The sequence below is a fragment of the Canis lupus genome, chromosome 38 (assembly GCF_048164855.1).
Source record: "Canis lupus baileyi chromosome 38, mCanLup2.hap1, whole genome shotgun sequence".
NCBI lineage: Eukaryota > Metazoa > Chordata > Mammalia > Carnivora > Canidae > Canis > Canis lupus.
Window position 1 is genome coordinate 22,056,900 of NC_132875.1, and position 7,120 is coordinate 22,064,019.

General features: G+C 45.6%; 1 long non-coding RNA gene across 4 annotated transcripts in view; it reads right to left on the minus strand.

Moving 5' to 3' along the window:
* Positions 1–7,100, minus strand: part of LOC140626941 (uncharacterized) — a 24,871-nt gene extending 17,771 nt beyond the window's left edge. For 3 of the 4 annotated variants that reach the window (XR_012025900.1, XR_012025901.1, XR_012025902.1), the window contains exons 1-3: positions 6,581–7,100; positions 2,266–2,410; positions 1,236–1,411 (exon numbers count right to left, since the gene is read on the minus strand). This is a non-coding gene — a long non-coding RNA (uncharacterized lncRNA). The remainder of the gene's footprint in view (positions 1–1,235; positions 1,412–2,265; positions 2,411–6,580) is intronic. The other variant, XR_012025903.1, reaches the window with a different exon arrangement.
* Positions 7,101–7,120: the final 20 nt, after the last annotated feature.

A 7,120-nucleotide genomic window follows, 5' to 3' on the forward strand; every position in this document is an offset into this window, starting at 1 on the left:
CATTAAACTTTCACTTTACTTGCTTATAATTTCCTTCTGCCTGAAACTGTTTAAAATTAACTGAGTTTAAAAGTTATGGCTGGCTCAGTCAGTGGAGCATGAGACCCCTGATCTTGGGGTTGTGAGTTTGAGCCCCATGTTAGGTATAGAGATTCCTTAAAAAAAAATTTTTTTTAATCCTAAAAACGTTGTGGAAATTTAAAAAAAATGGCTCCCACTGTCCTCAGGACAGAGCCGAGAGCTCCTTGTGCTCCCTAATTCCTCCCTCACCCCCACTGCCGCCAGTCGTCAGCCTTGCACCTTAGCTGTCACCTCATTGCTCTACACACTCAGGAGATCCCCAGGAAACATCAACATTCCTTAGTACCAGGAACAGGTAGAATTCTCTGGAACAGTTTTGTTTTTATTTTGTGAGTATGGAATGGGCTAGATTTTTGTGTGGCTGTGGAAAGCTAGGTCAAATTGGAAATCCTCCTGCATGCACAGTAACCATATATATGGGCTATTAGGGTTTCCTTCTCTTTTAGCCTTGTTCTTGGTTCCGTTTGCTGCTTCTACTTGTTCTTTTTTATTTTGCTTCCACCTTGATTCTCTTTCCGTGATTGTCCTAAACTCTTGCATAGTTTCTTTTAAATCGCGAGAATTGACCTCTCCTGGGTTTTAAGGGCAGGTCTGGATCTCCCACCATGCCCTCTCCATCTGGGTTGTCTAGCCTTTTTTTTTTTTTTTTTAAGACTTGATTTTTATTTATGAGAAAGGGGGGGAGGAGTAGAAGGAGGGGGATAAACAGACTCTTAGCTGAACTGGGAGTCTGACTTGGTGCTCCATCCCACAACCTGAGATCATGACCCGAGCCAAAACCAAGAGTCAGATATTTAACCAACTGAGCCACCCAGGCACCGCATGTCTAGTCTTTTATTAAATGTGGCTGCTCCTTAGTGAGTGTTCTGAGTGTTCCTCTCACTGAATGAATACCCTCCCTTTACTGCACTGGAAGTCCGTTCCCTCTCTCTGGAATGTTCCTTGGAGGAAAAGCAGATCCCTGACTGTTCTTTACAGAAGGACAGTTTCCCTGGCCTCAGGACAAAAGGTGGGCTATGATACTGGATGAGGTTGGAAGATGTCCCTGTCATCTCCATGTCCGTCCTCTCCCCATTGAGAGCCCTGGGATATGTCCCTAATGCCATGGCATAGTAATGAGGCTTTACTCACAACTCACACTTTTGAGCACTTACTTGTGGGCACTTATTGAAAATAGTGTTTCGGGATCCCTGGGTGGTGCAGCGGTTTGGCGCCTGCCTTCAGCCCAGGGCGCGATCCTGGAGACCCGGGATCGAATCCCACGTCGGGCTCCCGGTGCATGGAGCCTGCTTCTCCCTCTGCCTGTGTCTCTGCCTCTCTCTCTCTGTAACTATCATAAATAAATAAAAATTAAAAAAAAAAAAGAAAAGAAAATAGTGTTTCAAACACCTGAGATGCAGTAATTCAGTCCTCAGTAATTCCATGAAACATGTACCGTTATTATATTTCCATTCTGAAGTTGTGAAAGCCAGGGCCCAGGGTAAGAGAGCTTCCAGTATGTCACAGGTCCAGGATACAAGCAGAGGCAGACAGTCAGGAGATAGTCCTAACCCCTCTGCATTTGCCTCTCAAGGTCCTCTGGTGGCTTTCGAGCTCCTGGCTGGGACTCTGGCAGTCCAAAGCCTCTTTGTGTTCCTCCACTACCATTCATGACCATTTCATGGGGACACTAGGGCCAGGAGCCCATGACATCTCCCTGCTGGTGTCTCTTCCCCTGAAATGCATCTTGCCCTGCACTGTCAGGACAGTCTTCCTGTTGGCCTTGCTGTCAGACTGAGCACCCCATCAGCCGCATGAAGGGGCGACCTAACATTCTCATCAGAGGGCCCCAGAATGGGAGGATCCTGGAGGCAGAGCGGTGCTGGGGGCCTAGACCTAGCCAGGAAATCCTAGGGCTCTTTGGTTCCACCGTATCCATCCACTTCTCTAAGCAAGTGCTTTGCTGAAGCCAGCCTACTCCATTCCTTTGTTCGTGACGTGTCCTCGCCTAGAATGCCCATCCTCCTGCTTCCTGCCTGCCCGGACCTTGCCTGTGCTTTAGCTCCCACTCTGAATTCCTCCTCCTCCAGGAAGCTTTCCCTGAACACTTGCCACTCCCAACCAGCGGGGATGCTTTTCTCTACTTCTGAACCTCTGTGGCACTCACGGGTACTGCTGTGTTGGCGATTATGAACTTTGATTTACCTTTTTCCTTGTGTGTGGTTTGGTTTCTCCATTTAGAACATCGTCCCTTTGAGGACAAAACGCACGTTTCTCGTTATCTGTCACCCATGGATTATACAGAATTTCTTGCAGGCTTATGCACAATGAATCTCCGTATGCAGGACTTCTAGGACACCAGGAAGGAAGACCTCAGGATCAGAACTTGTCAGTATCTAAGGTTTGATTTGTGCTCATAACAGGACTAGAGGTCATTTTGGTTTTAGGAAGCAGTATAGGGAACAGTCTAGATGAGTAGCTTCCTAACTTTGTGTGGCACTCAAATTTTTCCTTTAAGGGCACCTGGGTGGCTCAGTCAGTTAAGCATCTGCCTTTGGCTCAGGTCATGATCTCAGGGTCCTGGGATCGAGGCTCTGCTCAGCTGGGAGTCTGCTTCTCCCTCTGCCCCCTGCTCGCTCTCTCTCTCTCTCTCAAATAAAATCTTTAAAACTTTTTTTCCTTTAAAGCAGTCTTCTGGGGCACCTGGGTGGCTCTTTCAGTTAAACATCCTACTCTTGATTTGCGCTTAGTCATAATCCCAGTATCAGGAGTTTGAGCCCCACATCGGGCTTCACTTTGGTATGGAGTCTGCTTAAAGATTCTCTCTCCCCCTTCCTTCTGCCCCCTGCCCTCGACCCCCTAGTACTCTGAAAGAAAGAAAGAAAGAAAGAAAGAAAGAAAGAAAGAAAGAAAGAAAGAAAGAAAGACAGTCTTCATAGGAGCTCCATATGTAAAGCAGTCAGGGTTGGGCTTGCTCTGGGCCCTCAGCCCTCCATGGCAGCTAAGAGGAAATCTTGGGGCCGAAGTATTATAGCTTAAAAATCACTAGGGAGGATCATGTCTTACTTCACAGAAGAGGAATTTACAAATTTGAGCCACTGAAAGAAGAAACTATATGCACTCATTTTAGTAAAAGCATATTTGCTGGTGTGTTTATAAAACAGCAATTAAGCGACTTTCTCCCTTTGTTTAATACAAATTTGTTTTTGTTTTTTTTCTCCATTAACCTTGTTCATACCTTATTCTCTTGAGAAGATGCTTCTGCCAGAGGCCTGCCTGCATTTGATTAAACGATCTGTTTACTCCTCCGTTGTCCCCAAGAAACAGGCAGCTCCTTGACAGCAGAGACACTGCTGTGTTCTTACCTTCAGGCTGAGCCAGGTGCTCAGCGCATAGTGGGTGCTCAGGGACGAAACTCCCAAGGGATCTGAGTCCCTCTCCATGAGCTAGACCCAGCTCATGCCCACTCCCCACCCCACCTCACCCCCAGCAGATGATTCACCCCGAATTTTAATGTGAAGTGTCTTTCTCCTGCTGCTCAGCCTAAGTCTGAGCAGCTACCCTGCCCTCCCCTTCACTGCTCTCCCCCTCCCCTGCCCAGCTGTTACAGGCTCAGAGAATATTAGTTAATTTTAATATTAGCCTAAGAAAGATTAATTAGGAAGGCAAATTTGCTCTAAAAGGTGTAATTAATTCCAAAGCCAAATAGAAGAGCATTATGGATTATCTGCATCACTGCTGCCTTCAAGTAGTGTTGGATAATCAAGGACTGACTAGACAATACAGAATCATTGCAGTGTCGGTGCAGTGTAGACCAAACCCCATATGGTTCCTTCTGGAAGTGGGCTCATGACGGAAACAAAAGATTTAGATGGAGCTCATGCCTGTGACAGTGAAGTCAAGAGGAAACATCCAATCAGACATCCTGTCCTGACTATTCCAGCTCCTAAATCCTTCAAGAATCAGTCCTCCCTCCACACTGGCCTGGTCCAAGTCTGAATCAACTCTTCTCTGGACTGTTGGAACAGCTCCCCTGAGTATAGCCTCCAGACTCTGCACAACCAGCTTAGTCTCCACACAGAACCAAACTTAGGTTGTATCAAATGCACAAACACAGGAACCCCCCAGCCAGTGTCAAACAGAAATTTAATCTTGCCAAGTCCCATCTCCAAACTTGCAAATGTGCCCAGAGGTGAAGAGTGAATTCTTTTAACGCGGCCCACAGGCACCTTCCCAAATTAGCCCCAGACTATCCCCCAGCTCATTTCTCTCATTGGTCTTCTATCACCGCACTCCTAGAATGACGGTCCCTAGCCCCCCTTGTTATAGGGCACACTGCTCATTCTGGAAGTCTCAGCCTAAACACATCAACACTTGGGGTTGGGGGTTTCCAAATCTGGGTTCTTGTAGCACTGTGTTAACAGCTTACCTTATTTTCCTGCCATTATTCTCTTTTTCTTGAAGGAGAAAATGAGCGCCTTACAAGGAGAACTGTATCTTTGTATTCTCCTCTCTACCACTTTATAATTTAGGCCAAGCATGAGTCTGTCTCGTAGGAGATGATCAATAAATATTTGTTGAAAGGGGGATGCCTGAGTGGCTCAGCGGTTGAGCATCTACCTTTGGCTCAGGGCGTGATCCCGGGGTCCTGGGATCAAGTCCTGCATCGGGCTCCCTGTGTGGAGCCTGCTTCTCCCTCTCCCTGTGCCCTTACCCCCACTTGTGCGCGTGCTCTCTCTCTCTTTCAATGAATAAATAAATAAAATCTTTAAAAAAAAAAAAAAGAAAAGAAGGGCAGCCCGGGTGTCCCAGCAGTTTAGCACTGCCTTCGGCCCAGGGTGTGATCCTGGAGACCGGGGATCGAGTCCCACGTCGGGCTCCCTGCATGGAGCCTGCTTCTCCCTCTGCCTGTGTCTCTGCCTCTGTCTTCGTGTCTCTCATGAATAAATAAATAAAACCTTTAAAAAATATTTGTTGAAAGGGATGGGTCAGTTAATGACTCCAACGATGATAGCAACAGACTTTGCCCAGGTGAAACCCAAACTTCCTCTTTTCTCCCCTAGTCAATAGTAAATTCAGTTTGAAATATCTGGGGAAAATGCCTCGGTTCTCTGCTTCCTTTTGCCCGCGTCGCTGAGGCTCAGAGACAGGTGCCTTCAGGAGGGAAGTCGAGGATAATGGCAAGTGATGCAGACTTCAGCCTGACAGCTGCTGATCTTTGCTTTAGTTGATTCCCCCCTTTGCAAACGGTTATTGGCAATTGAAACTGCAAATCTACTATCTGCTCCCCTATGTAAATTGCATTTACATTTAAATTGTGCATTCTTCCAGAGGACCGGGTTAGTAAATAACAGCAGATTAAACTTGAGGAGAGGAAATTGTGCCCACGTCAAACCTGAGACCGAAGTGGCATCTGGCTTTTACTATTTCCGTTATTTCGGTTTAATAACAGCATGTGGCATTAAGGGAAAAGAAATTGGATCTACATTTTAATGAAAAGAGGAAGCTCTCAGGGTTTAGATACCTTATCATGTTGAATACCTCCTCGATTGGCAATTAAAACTTACTTCCCTCAAGAAATGGAATAAAATATCTTTGCAGCCATGGAGGGAATAATAAACAAAAAGACTAGTGAATGCCCAGGACTTCACAGATAAAACCGAGGGAAAGGGATGCTGCAAACATCAAAACCAAGTATTTCCAGATCCTGCAGAGTATAGGAATACTTAAACAGAATAACGCTGAGAACAGAATCATGGATATGCTGGTGGGATCTTCAAGAGAATAATTTCAGATAGAATAGTTCGCACATAATAGGAGGCTCAACCCAATCAGATCATCTGATTGAATCCTTTGTCAACCTAGCTTCCTTTAAACTGCAGAGGTCTAAGAAAATATTCTAGAAATGCCTGTTTCATCCTAATAGTCTAACTGTTTAAATGCAAGCAGTTCCACCTGCTGGCTGCTTTTTGTTGAAAGCAATTCTGGGAAATGTAAACAAAATGCTTATGCATCCTAATAACCCAAGCCTATCATTTATTTGCTTTGATTGAAACAAATGTGTCAATTTTCCAAGTCTTTGTTTGGTGAATCCAATGTTTGGGTGTTGGCAAATGTTTGCATTACATGTTTGTTTGGAAACTGATGCTCTATTCAGAAACTCTAGAGCTATAGCCCTCGGAACCACAGCCTGGAATCATTCAATGAGCCTCCCTGAGGATGCGCACAAAGATGCTTAATCTTTTCCCAGAATCTGGGTGGTGATGAAATGGTAGAGTCTTATGGGCAGGTATAAGTGGGATGGGGCCTGTTAGGGAAGAGACTAGATACACCGACTTTGAGGACATGGCTCATGCATAATGGGAATAATGGGAAATATTTATATAGTGCTTACTAGGTGCCAAGTGTTTGATGTATATCATAAACTCATTGCCTCTGAGGAACAGCCCTATGAGGTAGGTCCCATAGTCATCCCAGGTACAGATGAGGAAAAGGAGACCCAGTGAGGTTACTAACTTACCTTACCCGATGTCCCCCAGCTGGTAAGAGATAGAGCTGGGATGTGACTCCAGGCAGGCTGGCTCCCTATCCCCCGAAGCCCTCCGGGTGACTCCCTCCTATCCCTTAATTAAGACAGCGTGTTCTTCCATATTTACATCTCATCTTGTGTAATTTTTTCTCAGGTCTTGGCCTCCTTTTAAAAAGACTCAAGCTAATAGACTGAAGGATCTTCTTATTCTTAGATGAGCAATTCTCTGAGGGAGGTTAATATAGCCTCCCACTCTGCCTAGAGTTCATGGCCAAATTACCCACCTCCTACTGTAGATCTTTTGAGGATGGCCAAGACGCTTGGGTTTGATTTTTTTCCTTTACCTTCCCCTTTTCCTGGCTCTGCTAGGTTCGGTAGTATCTCTTTCCCCTCGCTTCTTGTGCATAATGATAACGTCTCTGCATCTCTTGACATTTTATCATGGCAGGCTGCCTCTAAAGTCAACCAGTGCCTCCTCCTGTCTGAACTTAGGTTAAATTAATCATCTGGCTTTCACCTCAGTCTGTTGCT